Genomic DNA, 18,103 nt, shown 5'->3' with positions numbered 1-18,103 from the left:
TCCTTTTCGTTTTCTTTTCACAGTCTCGCTCTGTCGCCCAGGCTGGAGTGCGGTGGCACAATCTCGGCCCACTGCAACCTCCACCTTTTGCGTTCAAGCGATTCTTCTGCCCCAGCCTCCCACGTAGCTGGGACTACAGGCAAGTGCCACCACGCTCAGCTAATTTTTGTATTTTTACTAGAGACGGGGTTTCACTATATTGGTCAGGCTGGTCTCAAACTCCTGGCCTCATGATCCGTCCGCTTCAGCTTCCCAAAGTGCTGGGATTACAGGCGTGAGCCACTGCACCCGGCCCTACTGTGTTGTTATTACACTTGGAACACAGAGAAAAAAGTAGAGAAAATCCATTTCAATTGTTCAAACATAACCAATGGTAAAAATTTTGGTATATTTTCTACCAATGTTTTTTATTTCCAAGGTTTAACAAAACATATAATTTTGTAACCTCATTTTTTATTTCTCATGATGTTATGAACAGTTTTTATGTCATTTTATTTGCATTATGATTTTAAGATGCATGACTTCATAGCGGCATTTATTTCAATAGGTTACACCATTGTTACTTTTGCCAGTTCCTTATTGAGGGTCTGCTTATTTCTGATTTTTCACTATTATAAAAAATAAAGACATGGCTTTATTTGTGCATAAAGCTTTTCCCTACGTTCTTTAAAATAACTTTTGAATTTATTTATTTATATTTTCAGAGAATGGGCTTTGTTCTGTTGCCCAGGCTGGGGCACAGTGGTGGGACTGTAACTTGCTGCAGCCTTGAACTCTCAGGCTCAAGTGATCCTCCCATGTCAGCCTCCTGAGTGGCTGGGACTATAGGCACGCCAACACACATGGCTGTTTTAAAACATGTTTATTTTTATTTATTTATTTATCGAGATGGAGTCTTGCTCTGTCACCCAGGCTGGAGTGCGGTGGTACGATCTCGGCTCACTGTAACCTCTGCCTCCTGGGTTCAAGAGATTCTCCTGCCTCCCGAGTAGCTGGGATTACAGGCAGGCACCACCACACCCGCCTAATTTTTGTTTTTTTTTTTGTAGAGATGGGGTTTTGCCATGTTAGCCAGCCTGATCTCAAACTCGTGGCCTCAAGTAATCCGCCTGCCTTGGCCTCCCAAAGTGCTGGGATTACAGGTGTGAGCCACCACACCTGGCCAGTAATTTTATTTATTTATTTTTTGAGATGGAATCTCACTGTCACTCAGGCTGGAGTACAGTGGCGCCATCTCGGCTCCCTGCAACCTCAGCCTCCCAGGTTCAAGTGATTCTCCTGCCTCAGCCTCCTGAGTAGCTGGGATTATAGGCGTGTGCCCCCAGGCCCAGCTAATTTTGTATTTTTAGTAGAGGCAGGGTTTCACCATGTTGGCCAGGCTGGTCTCGAACTCTTGACCTCATGATCCTCCCACCTCAGCCTCCCAACAGTAATTTTATTTTTTATAGAGATGAGGCCTTGCTATGTTGCCCAGGCTAGTCTTGAACTCCTGGTCTCAAGTGATCCTCCTGCTTTGGCCTCCCAATATGCTGGGAGCACAGGCATGAGCCACCATGCCTGGCTGCTTTTTCCTACATTTTGAATTGTTGCCCTTCATCTTTCTGACACAGTGTTTTTGCTCAGCTCTTGCCATCCTATGTCTTACATAGCTTATTAGCCTAAACACCCATCCATTTTCTTTGTCCACAGTGTCAGGGTCATATGAAGTCAATCCTCTGTATGAAATTCATCCTCCCTTAAGACTCTGAGATTCTGATGTTGGTTACTATCTAAACTCTTATTTTTGTAGTGATGTTCCCCGTAGAGGCCCCGGTGTCTCCTCCAGCTAACTGTCTTTATTTGGGGTACCTTAGTCTATCCACCATGTTCAAAGACATATTTGAAATTCAGATTTAAATCCTTTTTCCCCCGGAGGCTCCTCAGCAGATGCACAGTTACACCCATCCTCTCTTCTCAGCCACTTTCAAGTTAAGCATGTTGACCAAGCTTGTCCAAGCCGCGGCCCAGGACAGCTTTGCATGCGGCCCAACACACATTTGTAAACTTTTAAAAAACATTATGAGGTTTGTTTTGCGATTTATTTTTTATTTTTATTTTTATTTTTTTTGAGACGGAGTGTCGCTCTGTCGTCGCCCAGGCTGGAGTGCAGTGGCCAGATCTCAGCTCACTGCAAGCTCCGCCTCCCGGGTTTACACCATTCTCCTGCCTCAGCCTCCCGCGTAGCTGGGACTACAGGCGCCCGCCACCTCGCCCGGCTAGTTTTTTTGTATTTTTTTTTTAGTAGAGACGGGGTTTCACCGTGTTAGCCAAGATGGTCTCGATCTCCTGACCTCGTGATCCGCCCTTCTCGGCCTCCCAAAGTGCTGGGATTACAAGCTTGAGCCACCAGCCTGGCCGATTTTTTTTTTTTTTTTTTTTAATTTAAGCTCATCAGCTATTGTTAGTGTTACTTTATGTGTGGCCCAAGACAATTCCTCTTCTACCAGTGTGCCCCAGGGAAGCCAAAAGATTGGATATTCTTGATATAGACCAAAAAAAAAAAAAAAAAAAAAAATTCCATAAAAGCAAAGCAGCAACAACAAAAAAGTTAGCTGGGCGCGGTGGCCTGTGATCCCAACACTTTGGGAGGCCGATGTGGGCAGATCACTTGAGGTCAGGAGTTTGAGACCAGCCTGACCAACATGGTGAAACCCCGATTCTACTAAAAATACAAAAATTAGCCGGGCGTGGTGGCACATACCTGTAATCCCAGCTACACGGGATAAGGCACGAGAATCCCTTCAACCCTGGAGGCGGAGGCTTCAGTGAGCCGAGATCGCGCCACTGCACACCAGCCTGGGCGGCAGGGCGAGACTCCGTCTTTAAAAAAACAAAAGAACAAGTAAATAAGTTAAAAATGTCTTTTACTTCAGTTCAGTTGGTAATTTAAAAAAATAAATAATTTTTTACAGCCTTCTTCCATAACATTGTGTGGCCACTTACATCTACTGATCAAAAGGGTTCCTTCCCAAGGTTCATTCTAGCAAAGGAAAACGTTTCTTCTCACCATACACCCCGCGGCAGGTGTCTTGATCCACTCCTGCTCAACTAGCTCCCAGTGGCTCCCTAGGGATTTATTATTATTATTATTATTATTATTATTATTATTATTATTATTATTATTATCTGAGCCAACCTGGGTCAGAACAAGGAAGGGGGTGGGTCAGCCACAGGTTTTCAGCGGACGGGGCTGGCGGTCGGAAATTCCCCTTCCATCCCCACGTAGGTAAAAGCTGACGCTGCGGCGAGGCAACCGCGGTCGAGGCGTCCCCGCGGAAGGCGCCCGGGCCTGCTGCACGGTGGCGGTCCGGGTGCGGGGTGCGGCGGGAGGACCTCCGCCTGCGCGGACACGGCCCCAGCTGGGCCACAGGGGAGCCGCCGGGCAGCGCGTCTTGACGGACCGGCCAGCTCTTGCGCCAGTTCACATCGTATCCCTCTTCAAGGAGGCGTCTTGGCTGCATCCTCCGGTTCCGGGTGGAGACTGACCCTGGGCCATTCCGTCTCCGGTCTCTGGTATTTCTGCTGGGTCACTTCATCCCCGGGGCCTCTGAGGAGGCGGAACTCCGGTGTCAGGAGTCGCGGTTTTCAAGAAGTCGTGGTCGGATTGACAGGGGTGGGGGAAGTAGGCGGGACTTCCGGCTGGCTCTTCCTTCAGCTGCCTTTCCCGGGCGTCTCCCCGCAACCTCCTCAACTTCCCTAGTCCGTGACGCGGCGCCGGGCAGAGATCCGAGCGGACCGGGCTCGGGCAGCGTGAGCTGCGGGTGTGCGCCTATCTCTGCGTCTCTGAGAGGACAGACTGTGGGCTGGGACCGCGGGGCGACTGTGACTGAGGAAGAGTGGTGAGTGACAGCGAGGGGAGTGGGACCAGGGGCTGCGAGGCTGCTGTGACCGAGGGCCAGTGACGGCGAGGGACTGTGACCCAGGAGAGTGAATGCGAAACGCGGCGACCGCGGAGAGCGCCAGGCCGGGGCTGCGACGGCGCTTGGACCGAGGAAGTAGGAGGCAGTGACTGCAAGGGACTGTGACCGAGGGGCCAGGACTCCAGGGAGGCTCTGATCGATTGGTAGTGGCCGTGGGGGACCCTGACCGCCACGCGAGCCGCGGCCGCGAGGGGACTGCGACTCAGAGCAGTGACTTCGAGGGGCGGCCTCAGAGAAGAGGGTGGGATCCGTGGTGGGTGATGCCACCGTAGGGTCGTGTTTGGGCTGTGATTGGCTGTGACTGGACAGAGAAGGTCGTTAGTGGGAAGAACACTGGGCTGGAATTAACAGACAGGCCTGGGGTAAAGTTTTATGGACAGACCTCACCACTGAGTTACAGTTTCTTCATCAGGGAATGGGAAGTTTGGACTAGTTCAGTGTCTCCCAAACTATGGGTTTCTTCCTAGTGTTGAGCTGTGAAACCGATTTAGTGGATGGAACCTGTACTTTTTTTCTTTTTTCTTTTTTTGAGACAGTTTCGCTCTTGTTGTCCAGGCCGGAGCGCAATGGCGCAATCTCGGGCTCCCTGCAACCTCTGCCTCCCTGGTTCAAGCGATTCTGCTGCCTCAGCCTCCCTAGTAGGTGGGATTACAGGCATCCACTACCACGCCCGGCGAATTTTTGTATTTTTAGTAGAGAGGGGGTTTCTCCATGTTGGCCAGGCTGGTCTTGAACTCCTGACCTCAGGTGATCCACCTGCCTCGGCCTCCCAAAGTGCTGGGATTACAGGCATGAGCCACTGTGCCTGGCCTGAACCTGTATTTTTCTTTTAAAAAGTTGAATAGAATAGAAACTTTCAGTGTGTTTACATAGCAAGGGTAAGTATTGTTTCATGTGATTTGTTTATGTGTGTATGAGATTATGATGTAAAATAGATTTTGTACATCTCAAAGTGTAAGAAGCAAAATGTACTTTAAAAGTTTGAAAAACATTGGACCAGATTATTTCTGAGTTTTCTTTTGGTTCTAAAATGTAATGATTCTATGAATAGGGAACTGTCTGGAAGTACAAAGATGCAATTGAGAACAGGCTGTATTAGATTGGCCTAACTGGAGGAGGCTTCCTGAATGTAATTGAGGTGACTAGCTCTGAGAGCTGAAACTCGGGATCTCAGTTGGGAGAACCAGAAATTATACTGAAGTAGGGACACTGGGTGGGTGTGGTGGCTCATGCCTGGAATCCCAGCTACTCGGGAGGCTGAGGTGGGAGGATTGCTTGAACCTAGGAGGCGGTGGTTGCAGCGAGCTGAAATTGCACCACTGCACTCCAGCCTGGGTGACAGAGGGAGACTCTGTCTCAAAAAAAAACAAAAAACAAACAAACAAAAAACAGGACTGATATTTATAGAGGCAGTGAGGATTTAGGGGTTTGTAGTATGAGGAACTGCTAATGAGGAACTGGAAGCTTTGAGCATAGGAACAAGGGTTGGGAAGGAAACTCAATATAGGGACAGAGAATATTCTGCCAACAATAAAATGGAAGTAGGAAGGAAGATATGACCTCCAGAGCCTATTTATCTTGATATTTAGTGATTTGGCAAGTACAGAAACTTGCTAGTAAGAAGATACTGAGAATGGGATTTGGTGCAGTAATAGCAGTAAACAAGTGATGACCATGATGAGAAAGAAAGGTGGACAAAGTGATGCTACTCGCGATGTCAATGATGGTGATTGGAACGCCACATGGAGAGACTTCAGTGTACTTAGCTGTCTAATTCAGTGGTTTGTATGCTGGAGGCCAAGCCTGACATGCTAGGAACGATGCCACACGATGGGTAATGTAAATGAAGTTTTAGCTGCTGACTTTATTTCCTACACATTCCCTTTCTTTAGGGCTGTTAGTGATGTAGATGAAATTAAAGTGAATGTTACTACTTCTCTTTTACAGCCCTTTTTGTTTTATTTATTTATTTATTTATTAACAGAGGCTTACTCTGTTGCCCAGGCTGGAGTGCGCCAGCACGATCCGAGCTCGCTGCAACCTCCGCCTCCTGGTTCAAAGCGATTCTCCTGCCTCAGCCTCCTGAATAGCTGGGACTACAGGTGTCTGCCACCATACCCGGCTAATTTTTGTATTTTTAGTAGAGACAGGGTTTCACCATGTTGGCCAGGCTGGTCTCAAACTTCCAACCTTAGGTGATCTACCAGCCTCAGCCTCCCAAAGTGCTGGAATTACAGACATGACCATTGTGCCCAGCCTTACAGCTCCTTTTAGAAGGTGCTACTGATTGTGCCACCAAGTGCTTTTTATAATAGGAGAAGTATGAGGTCATTTAATTTATCGGACACTGTATTAATCTGATAACCACTCCTGCCCCTACACTCTGTAATAGGGGAATAGGGTTCAGATAGGTTCTTGAATGGCAATGAGTTGAGAGTGGTGGGGGATAGCCTTTTCTTGGCTAAAAAGGTTGACTAGTTACACCTTTTTCTAGCACATTAGATGTTTACCTGACTTACATTCTACTTAACAAAAAGGAACTACCCAAGGATTTCTTCGAGAACAGCACATATGCTTCAAGGTAGCAGGCTGTAGAAGAGGCTTGGGATTCTGCAGTACTCCCTCCGGGGTCTTTTTTCTTTGCTGAATGAAATGAATCTTTTTGTAGGACAAAAGATTTGCTTTGCAAATTCCCTTTGAAAACTAGCATGATGGCCTTGTTGATAAATAATGAGCTTCATTCCCCCTCAGTCTGTGATTCTCCCCCCATAAGCAGTAGGGTTTTATTTTCCTTGGGGACCTGCTTTTTGAATATGTGATCCCTCAGGAAGAATGATCTAGTTAGATAGAGCCCTGGATTTAGCAGTCCCTGGTTACTTTCTTGGAGATTAACATTGACTCGCCCTGTGACTATGTATGGAAAGCATTATTGCTTTCTCTTGTTTTAGATTTTCTAACCATGGCCAGAGGTAACTGTTCTTAGGATTAAACAGTCCTTTAATAATCTGAAATATATGTGAACTTACCAAATTTTATATATAATTTTATAGAGTTTGTAAACCATCTGACTCCATTTATAATTCAGAGCTGTCTAGCCTTTAGGTTAGACAGTGTTTCCCTAGGGCTCTGAATAACCTCTCCTGGAGGTGTTATAAGTGCTGATGAGAATTAGTTTTTGAAATGCTCAAATAAAAAACAAGCATAATTTTCCGTTGTTATTAATGATGGATAATAGCAAAATATCTGTTAATAACAGTAGAGTTCTTACTCAAGCATCGCGCTTTTCTAAGTATTTACGTAACCCTGATCTGAAGCAGACCTTCTGACTTTTCTACCAATAGAAATTTTCCTTTCTACATCAAGCAGAAATATGTCTCCCTCACAGCAAAGTCTGTGTCACCTTGAAATAGATTGGAAAGAATACCTTTTTCTAAAAGTCATTTTTTTCTTGGATTTTTTTTCCAGTTAGAGAAACCCTAAAGTCAGGGTACTTGCCAGTTATCACAGGACCGTGAGAGTCCCTTTTCTGCTCGAGATGGTGGCTGGCGGCTTGTACATCTTTGACATTGTCACACATCAAGCACATTAGAAACAGGGGTGGCTTGGGAGAGTGAGGGATCAGGACTCTGGGCCTTGGCAATCCTCCTGCTTATCTGCTTGGCAACTTCTGGCATCTCCTTTTCCCTCAGTCCTTGAGTCTCTTTCCTAAGCGTAAACCTTTCTGCTTTTGGTCCTAAACGTCTCTTTTCACAGTATTCCTGTCAAATGAGTACTTGCACATGTGTTTCAGATGTGATTTGTTTTGTCAATTGCTTTATGGATTATTTGTGGCAGAATTTAAATCCTAATTCCTTTCTATAATTTAGCCAGTAAATTCTGGGAATGTACCTTTTTACATTTGCAGCATGTGCCAAAGCGCCACCTCAGAAGATAAAAAGAAATGAGTCTCATATTTGGCATTCTTTTAGGTTTATTTACCTACCTTATTCATTAGTGTAAATAATTGAATTACCTATATTTTACCGTTTGTAAACCAGGTTAATAGATATATATAAATAGCAGGCTTTCTGTGTGTGTCTTTTCCCTCCTTTCTTTCCGTTTATTTATTTATTTATTTTGAGACCGAGTCTTGCCTTGTTGCCCAGGCTAGAATGCAGTGGTGCAATCTTAGCTCACTGCAAACTCTGCCTCCTGGGTTCAAGCGATCTCCTGCCTCAGCTGGGATTACAGGTGCCTGCCACCACACCTGGCTAGTTTTTGTATTTTAGTAAAGACGGGGTTTCACCATGTTGGCCAGGCCGGTCTCAAACTCCAGACCTAAGTAATCCACCCACCTTGGCTTCCCAAAGTGTTGGAATTACAGGCGTGAGCCACCGTGCCTTGCCCCTCGCCTTCTTTTGGGAATTCTCTTGTACCACAAGTTGAAAGTTATGTTAGTTTGAGGCTTTCTGTGTTTGGACTAGGATGACTGCCAATGAGTCAGGGGAGTCCATGAATCTGCTAGGCGGTTATATCACATTCACAACTACTTGCAAACCAGTTTTGAAGTGAAGGCTGCCAAAAATAATGACATACGGTTCCTGCTCTATAGACAATGAGCATATAACCCTTAATAAAAAACAGGTAGTTTTTTTATATACAGAGAATTACACTAAATGTGATTATGTTTCTTTATTTTTTGACTGCAGAACAGGAATCTTAATCTTTTTTGTGTTATGGACTCCTTTGGCAGTGTGGTGAAAGCTTTTAGAGTTCCTTTTTGGAATATGTTTTCATATGCAAAAATAAAATACATAGAACTATAAAGAAAACCAGTTATATTGAATTATATTGATATATAGTTATCAAAATATAACAAGTATAATATGATATGAAAATATCCATGGTTTCTACTGGTAACAAATCCGTTTGTCTAATAAGTCTTCTATTACTGCTGTAGCCTATGTTCATAACTAAAGTGAAAATAAAGATACAGTCTTTTCATCCGAATTCACAGACTTCCTGAATTCTGTTATAGACCTTGCCTTAGAGATATGAGTTCATAACCCACTCCAGGAAGATCACATTCTAAACACAAGAGTTTACTCACCAAATATTCTGGTAGAATAGTGGCAGAGTAAAATTGTTCAGCTGTAAGAGCTATTCCATGTGTCCCTCATGGTTTTTTCTTTCCTGAAATATCCTACTACGTGTCCAGGCTGAGGAAGTATAAGCTTTATTGTGTGCCAGCAGCTAACCCAGGGTCTGGCACAGAATAAGTGCTGCTCAGTGTTTGTTGAATAAGGGTTTCTCTGACGAAATTGGAGGGAAGAGATCCAGTTCAAAGCAAAGGTCTTAAATGCGATAGTTTATAGGGCTCATGACAAGTCACATTGAGCTTTAGTTTAGAACTAATATGTCTGAGAAGCTCATGTTTTGAAATTCACTTTTACAGTTATAAGTTCTCAGCCTGGTGTGGTAGTTCATACCTGTAATCCTAGCACTTTGGGAGGCTGAGGTGGAAGGATTGCTTGAGGCCAGGAGTTTGAGACCAACCTGGGCAACAAAGTGAGACCCGCATCTCTATAAAAAATTAGCTGGGTGTGGTGGCATGGGCCTGTAGTCCTAGCCACTTGGGAGGGTGAGGCAGGAGGATCACTTACACCCAGCAGTTCGAGGCTGCAGTGAGCCGTGATTGCACCACTGCACTCAAAATAATTCTATTTCTAACACTGTTTTTCACTTTAGATTGGGTAAATTTAGGTAGAATTTGCCACCAAATTATTAATAAAGCTGGTCCTGATTTCATCTAGGATGAGAGGTAGCAAACTTTTTCAGTAACAGGCCAGATTGTAAATATTTTAGGGTTTGCAGGTCACACAGTATCTGTGACTACTCAGCTCTGCTGTTGTAGCACAAAAGCAGCCATGGACAATAAATACAACAGTGAGTGAGCATGGCTATCTGTGTTCCAATCAGATTTTCATTGCAAAAACAGGTAGTGGGCCATCTTTGACCTGCTAGCTATAGTTTGCTGACCCCTGATCTAGGAGATTTTCTGGTTCTTTTCCCTACTTTGGGTTAGCCATATGCTCCCTCAAGCTTCAAAGGCCTTTACGCAGGGGACAGTGTCCTTACGCTGTTATCTCCAGAAAGACCTGAGTGTGCAGCAAGATGATATGATTAATGAATGCCAGGAATATTAGATGCACTATGACCCTTGAGTTTCCGGAGCTTGCCTCTTAGAGCACCAGCTTATTAAGTACCACCATGGCAGAAGCAGGTCAGCATCCCAAATGGAAAGTATGCTTGTGAACTCGGCTTTGGAACTGGGCATTGGTGTGCTGGTAGAAAAATACTGAGCACTGGGTTTTAGTGGGGAGGATAATGTAGGCCTAGAGATGGGGAAGGCAGGAATAGAATGTAAAGGAAAAATTGTGCCTCATCTTTTTGCAAATAGTTCCTTGTAGTAATCGGTCAAGTTTGAGTTAGATTTTTGAAATGTGGAATAGCATATATAATTGCAACTTGCTACTAAAAGAGTTCTCCCTTAGTGGCAGTTTTACTTTCTGTGGTTTCAGTTACCCCCAGTCAGCCACGGTCAGAAAATAGTTGTATATGATATAGTCAGATATTTTGAGAGAGAGAGAGAGAACCGCCACATTCACATAACATTTATTAGAGTATATCGTTTAATTGTTTTATTATTAGTTATTGTTGTTAATCTCTTACTGTGCTTAATTTATAAATAAAACTTTATCATAGCTCTGTGTATATAGGAAGAAAACAAAGTAGAGTCAGCCCTCTGTGGCCATGGGCTCCACACCTGCAGATTCAACCAAACTTGGATCGAAAATATTCAGGAAAAAAAACAATAAAAATACCAATACAACAATAAAAAGAAATGCAAATAAAAACCCAATATAGTATAATAGCTGGTTACATAGTATTTACTTTGTATTAGGTGTTGTTAGTAATCTAGAGAAGATTGAAAGTGTATAGGAGGTGTAGATTATATGCAAATTCGACCCCGTTTTATATATAGAAGGGACTTTTGAGCATCTCTGGATTTTGGCATCTGCAGGAGATCCTGGAACCAATGCCCTGCAGATTCCGAGGGACAACTGTCCCTATAGGGTTCCATACTCTCCAGGGGTTCGGGCATCCGCTGGCATCTTGACACATTTCCCCTGTGGATAGGAGAGGACTTTGCTATATCTAGATTGTTACGTAGTTCAGGAAGCAAAGTCCGTCTGCTCTTTCGCTTGGTAGGTCTGTTTGCAATAAGGAAGTTGAATGGAAAGGATTGAATAGGAGTCCCTCAAACTGCTTGTAGGAGACTTTCATCTTTGAGACTCCAGCATAGACATGCCAGCACCTAGATTCTGTCTCCTTCAGGACATTCGCATTGGAAAAATACGACTCGGTGTATCCTTAGTATCTCCGCAGTGCCGCCCCACCCTCCACAAACACATTTTCCACTTGTCTAGCAAAGTTGATGTACCCAAGCAGGCATCTACTGGAACATGGAGGAACAAGGCAAGCAGTGTGTACTGGTAGGTGAGTCAGCAGAAACCGAGCCAGATTTTTGTGAGTCGGAGTAAAAATCACAGGCACAGAAACTGCATTCTGTGTTCTGAGGGCACTTTGGAGACACTAATATACTTAGCAGGCAGGGTGTTGGGGGGGTGGGTTTTTGTGTCCATATTTAGAATCTGTGCTCAAATTTCCGTGATTAAGATAAGGTGACTTATCTAGGGAATGAATAGGCAGCAGTGTTGGAAAGATCAGGCCTTACAAATGCTGTATGCTGGCTGTCAGCTCCCCCCCTTTTTTTTTTTGAGATCGAGTTTCACTCTTGTCATCCAGGCCAGAGTGCAGTGGCGTGATCTTGGCTCACTGCAACCTCCGCCTCCTGGGTTCAAACGATTCCCCTCCCTCAGCCTCCTGAGTAGCTGGGATTACAGGCACCTGCCACCACGCCTGGCTAATTTTTGTAGTTTTAGTAGAGACGAGGCTTCACCATGTTGGCCAGGCTGGTCTTGAACTCCTGACCTCAGGTGATCCTCCCACCTCGGCCTCCCAAAGTGTTGGGATTACAAGCGTGAGCCACCACACCTGGCCTAGCTTTTTTTTTTCTTTCCTTTTTTTTTTTTTTTGAGATGATGTCTTGCTCTGTCACCTAGGCTGGAGTACAGTGGCATGATCTAGACTCACTGCAACCTCTGCCTCCTGGGTTCAAGCGATTCTCCCACCACAGCCTCCCAAGTAGCTGGGCCTACAAGCATGCGCCACCACTCCTGGCTAATTTTTTGTCTTTTTAGTAGACATGGGTTTTTGCCATGTTGGTCAGGCTGGTCTTGAGCTCCTGGGCTCAAACAATCCATTTACCTGGGTCTCCCAAAGTGCTGGGATCATAAGCTGGGATTATATATGAGCCACTGTACCAGACTGTTAGAGCCTTTTTGACAAAGAAAATGTTCTGAAGGATGAACCACTAAACAAACAGGAAGTGTTGGCCCATCCTTAGTAGGGCTCTTGACGGAGGTTCTGTATTCTATTTCCAAATACTTTTCTTTCTGTCTCATTCCTAAGGGTCTGTCTGCAGTGCATTAGGTAATGCACTGCCCCGTGTTCACCTCATACTGTATTGGCTCTGAGGAGGCGCGATCATTTCCCAGTCCCATTGCCCGCTGGACAAACAGGGATATTAAGGCAGCTTGTGTGTGTGCATGTATTTTTCCCCCTTTGAATGTGGATGTTTAAAGCCACCTCCTTTTCCAGAACCATCACTGTACTTTACTTGAATGGTATTGGTTGATTACAGAGGCGTACTTATAAACTGAGAGTCCAATAAATATTGTTCCTCATTGTTGGAGGTGTTCAAAATGGTTACTGGGCAGTTATCAGTGTTGTAATGGTGGTGTGGCTTTAGGTACACTTAAGTTCCAGTGTAACAAATTAAGAAGCCAACACGATGTTAGGATGTATTTACTGTCTTCAGTGCGCCCTTATCCTCCCACATACCTTTTCTCTATACTTTCTCAGTAGCAAAGTGATGTGTTCGGGCAAGCATCTTTTGGAACATGAGGGAGACTGGGGGTAACTTGTTCCATGATTTTAAACATCAATTATTATTCTGTATGCTTTGGTGCTGCGGTTATAAGTTAGTAGATGTGAGAGAATATTGGGATGGCCTAGGAAAGCCGGTGAAAAATGAAAAAAAACTTGTGAGACCTACAGAGTAAAAGTTTATTATTGTTGTTATGATTTTGAGACAAAGTCTTGCTCTGTCACCCAGGCTGGAGTGCAGTGGCGTACGATTTAGGCTCACTGCAACCTCCACCTCCCGGGATGAAGTGATTCTCCTGCCTTAGCCTCCCAAGTAGCTGGGATTACAGGTGTCTGCCACCACGTCCAGCTAATTTTTGTATTTTTAGTAAAGATGGAGTTTCACTATGTTGGCCAGGCTGGTTTCAAACTCCTGACCTCATGTGATCCACCCACCTTGGCCTCCCAAAGTGCGGGGATTACAGGCATGAGCCACTGCGTGCAGCCCAGAGTAAAAGTTTAAACAGCAGTAGTTCTAGACAAAAGTCATGAGGAGTGATCTTTTCATAATTTCTAAATTCTTTTAGGGTTATCATTATGGAATATCTGTGACCCAGATGTTTTCCATCTCCTGAGAAGTGTGTAAGATAAAGAAGTGTCTTACACTAAAACCCAAAAAGCAGTGGGTATGTTTATTTTAAATCCAAGGAATCTAAAGACTTCGGTTTAAAGAATAGTGTAAAAGGCAATGTAAAACTGAAAACTCGTCTTTAGAAAATAGAAGAACTGTATGTAAGCAGATAAGGAATAGTATAAACACGTAATAGTGTAAGGTGGTAAAGAAAAATACTTTTTATTTTTTGAAACAGATTTTCACTCTTGTCGCCCAGGCTGTAGTGCAATGGTGCAATCTCGGCTCACTGCAACCTCCGCCTCCTGGGTTTAAGTGATTCTCCTGCCTCAGCCTCCCAAGTAGCTGGGATTACAGGTGCCTGCCACCACGCCTGGCTAATTTTTATATTTTTAGTAGAGATGGGGTTTCACCATGTTGGCCAGGCTGGTCTCAAACTCCAGGCCTCAGGTAATCCACCTGCCTTGACCTCTCAAAGTGCCGGGATTACAGGCATGAACTACTGCACATGGCCCTTTTTTTTTTTTTTTTTTTGAGAAAGGGTCTCGCTTTGTTGTCCAGGCTGGAGTGTAGTGGCATGATCATGGCTCACTGCAGCCTTGACTTCCTATTCTCAAGTAGTCCTCCTACCTCAGCCTCCTGAGTAGCTGGGCCTACAGGCATGTGCCACTACACCTGGTTAGTTTTTCGTAGAGACCAGTTCTATGTTGCCCAGGCTGGTCTTGAACTCCTGGGCTCAAGTGGTCTGACTGCCTTGGCCTCCCAAAGTGCTGGGATTACAGATGTGAGCCACTGTGCCCAGCCCCTCCTTTGTAATTAATAGGTAATCTATGGGGAGGTACTTTGCAAACTGCAAATATCCTGTTCCTCAGCGAACTTTCACCCCATGGTTTTAGAATCCTGAAGAGCATTTTTATATCATAAACATTTTTTAACATCTTCTCGGATACCAATATCATAAACATTTTTGAGGTAGAGCTCTGTGTGTTTTCCATGCCTTAATTGAAGCCTCCTTGAGAAAATAGTTTGTACTTAATTTTTTTTTTTTTCATTTTTTGAGATGGAGTCTTGCTCTGTTGCCCAGGCTGGAGTGCAGTGGTGCGATCTTGGCTGACTGCAACCTCTGCCTCCTGGGTTCAAGCAATCCTCCCGCCTCAGCCTCCTGAGTAGCTGGGATTACAGGAATGCACCACCAAGTCTGGTTAATTTTTGTATTTTTGTAGAGATGGGGTTTCACCATGTTGCACAGGCTGGTCTCGAACTCCTGAACTGAGGTGATCCGCCACCTCGGCCTCCCAAAATGCTGGGATTACAGGCGTAAGCCATTGCGCCTGGCCTTTAATTTTTTAAATTGATGAATAATAATTGTTTATGCCACCGCGCCCAGCCGCATTATTATTTATTATTGTCAGTGTTCTGTGCAATAGATCACTGCAGCTTATTTTTGTTGTTGTTGTTGTTGTGACGGAGTCTCCCTCTGTTGCCAGGCTGGAGTGCAGTGGCGTGATCTTGGCTCACTGCAACTTCTGTCTCCTGGGTTCAAGCGATTTTACTGCCTCAGCCTCCTGAGTAGCTGGGATTACAGTTACGCGCCACCACGCCCAGCTAATTTTTTGTACTTTTAGTAGAGACGAGTTTTACCATGTTGGCCAAGATAGTCTCGATCTCTTGACCTCGTGATCCACTTGCCTCAGCCTCCCAAAGTGCTGGCATTACAGGCGTGAGCCACTGTGCCCGTCCTATTTCTCCTTTCAAAACTGAATTTTTTTTTTTTGGGTTTAACAGTTTATTAGGATTTATAAGTGTCATTTTAAAAACAGTCGATTTAAACCATGTAGAAATAAGTATGCAAAAAGTCTGCAAAACAAAACATACTTTAAACGTGTTTAAGTAGACAGATTATCTGAAATTCTGGATTTTTCAGTCACTTCACTGTTATGCTATGGCAGCCAAGTAATCCTTAACTTCAGTTGGAGTAAGTCTTCTAAATCCAGCTTCATTGCAGATTCCAACTTCTATGTTATCCTCTGTCATTTGCCCTTCAAAGCTTTCCTTTAGGGTTAAGATGGCTGTATGAATGGCATCTTCAAGTTCCAGATCTTCATTATACCTTTTCTCAAGGAAAGTTTTCCCATTCACATAGTTCTTTCCCATTGCTGTAGCTTTCCAGGCAAAGTAAGCTCCAGATGGATCTGACTGAAATAAATATGGTCGTCCCTCATTCCAACCACAAATAAGTAAAGAAACTCCAAATGGACGAACACCACCTGACTGAGTCTATTCTTGCATCACAGAAGCTACTCTCTGAACCAGCTGAGCTGTAGGAATGGGTTCTTGGTACACAAGATAGTACTGTTGAGCTAGCTTTCGGGCTCTGTGCACAGGCACTCTGTAATCGGGGCCCATGCCACTGTACACCAAACCTAATGCTTGGCCATGGGTTCCACTTTGTGTACACTTCGCTCATCATACAGAATGGATTTCTGTTTTTTCTCGGTTGCTAATACCACATCATTTGCAGCTTTAATTCCCATTGACGGGGCTCCTCCAGCTACAGCAGCCGAAGCATATTCAATCTGGACAAGTTTACCAGACGGGCTGAATGTAGTCAGCGAAAAGCTGTACCCGCGCTCCGCCATCTACCCGAAGAGTCAAAACTGAATTTTTGTACTCAACATCTCCCTTTTCGCTCTCCACCCTCTTCTGTCCGTCTCTTGTAACCACCATTCTACTCTGTACTTCTGTGAGTTCCACTCTTTTAGATTCCACAAGTAAGTGAGATCATTTGTGGTATTTGTCTTTCTTGTCTGGCTTATTTCACTTAGCATAATGTCCTCCAGGTTCAGTTTATACTTAAAAATTATGATACAGTACTTTGTAAAACAGTGAGTACTCATTTTTTGTGTTTTTTTTTTTTTTTTGAGGCGGAGTCTCGCTCTGTCGCCGGGGCGGGAGTGCAGTGGCGCGATCTCGGCTCACTACAAGCTCCACCTCCCGGGTTCACGCCATTCTCCTGCCTCAGCCTCCGAGTAGCTGGGACTACAGGCGCCACCACCTCGCCCGGCTAGTTTTTTGTATTTTTAGTAGAGACGAGGTTTCACCGTGTTAGCCAGGATGGTCTCCATCTCCTGACCTCGTGATCCGCCCGTCTCGGCCTCGAGTACTCATATTTTTGACTGCCTGATATTATTGACTTCAGCCTGACACCAAATTGCTGATTATATTTCTAATAGTGGATTTTGTGTCTACACTTACAAGAATTGAGCAGATACTTACAGAAGAGTACTGTGCAAATTAGATGTGCAAAGTAGAAAACGTGTCATTAATTGGATGGATTAGGCATTTTGAGTAGTTCACTCAGACCACGGAGATGCGAGTACTGACCTCTGAATATTATGAAAGAATCATTAATAACAATAGCGAAGGCAAGCTCTGACCATCGTCACTGGAAGAACTGAGTCCATTGTAATTTGCATTTGTGAGGAAAGGACTTTTCTAGGTGGTGCGCAGCTTTCACTTTGGACTCTGACATTTTTTGATGTTGGCCTAATACTTAGCCGTGACTCATGGGGTGTCACCTTCAGTCTCTAAGAATCAGACCAGGTTTCTTGTAGATCTTGTCATATTGCCACTTGGAATTTAGCCGGAGGAAAGAAAGTAAGGCACCATTGCAGTTGTTTGGATGGACATCTCAGTCAGGCTTGTGAGAGGCAGTAGGGCAGAGCAGACTGTCCTCATTCTCTCTGGCATTTGTTTTCCACCTGTTCTGAAGATTTTTCTCTGAACCGTATCTTGTACAGAGATGACAGTTGATCATAGAGGTTCCCCTGCCCCCAATTTCTGGCTGATTCCTAAAATTTCATCAGTATCAAGAAAGTAATTTATTTGTTCAAATTTTATTACTCAAGAAAAATGCAACTATCCCTGCAGGGAGCTAAAAAGCCAACATCTAAATGATGGCAGCGGTGGCCTGTCTGGATGGGCTACTGCCATGATGCCAGCTGCAGTCGGGGAGGCATGGTCTGCACTGCACACTCCATGGAGCCAGTGGGAGCCAGTAATAGGTGGAAGCCCTGCCTGCTTCCAAGTTGGTGGGGCAGGAGCAGCCGTGGCTACATACCTCGGCATCCCTGTGCTTTTGGGGGCCCAGGAACCTCCCCTGCTCCTGCAAGCTAGAAGTGCCTACTCCCACTGCCTGGCCTCTCCTTGCTCCTGGTGCCTGCTCTGATTTTGGAGCAAAGTTGAGGCCAAGCCTGGGCACCGTCATGACCTGGCTGGGTGTGCATGTGCTAGGGGCAGTGCTGACACACCAGCCCCCTGCTGCCTTGGCCCACTCCACATTTTGGGTGTCCAGGAACACAGAAAGGGAGGCCAAGGCGGAGCTGAGGGCGGCTTCATGCAGGCCTGCAGGCGCCCCTTGGCACGAATAGCCAGGGTGCCTTGATGGCAGCAGGAGGCAGACAGGCTCCCAGGCGGAAATGGG

The 18,103-nt window shown here is 44.9% G+C and overlaps 1 protein-coding gene and 1 pseudogene across 2 annotated transcripts in view; one reads left to right on the top strand and one right to left on the bottom strand.

Moving 5' to 3' along the window:
• Positions 1–3,675: 3,675 nt before the first annotated feature.
• The window catches only part of PCYT1A (phosphate cytidylyltransferase 1, choline, alpha), a 55,334-nt gene continuing 40,906 nt past the window's right edge, over positions 3,676–18,103 (top strand). Inside the window, exon 1 of the mRNA XM_010381197.2 lies at positions 3,676–3,878. The gene's annotated coding sequence lies outside the window, so the exon portion shown is untranslated. The remainder of the gene's footprint in view (positions 3,879–18,103) is intronic.
• Positions 15,383–16,264, bottom strand: LOC104676384 (annotated as a pseudogene). Its single transcript, XR_749898.2, has one exon. The product of XR_749898.2 is annotated as a proteasome subunit alpha type-2 pseudogene (transcript).

Source organism: Rhinopithecus roxellana, chromosome 1, assembly GCF_007565055.1.
Source record: "Rhinopithecus roxellana isolate Shanxi Qingling chromosome 1, ASM756505v1, whole genome shotgun sequence".
NCBI classification, from domain to species: Eukaryota; Metazoa; Chordata; class Mammalia; order Primates; family Cercopithecidae; genus Rhinopithecus; species Rhinopithecus roxellana.
The sequence above is the reverse complement of the archived record's forward strand: the minus strand, read 5'-3'. Positions and strand labels throughout refer to the sequence as shown.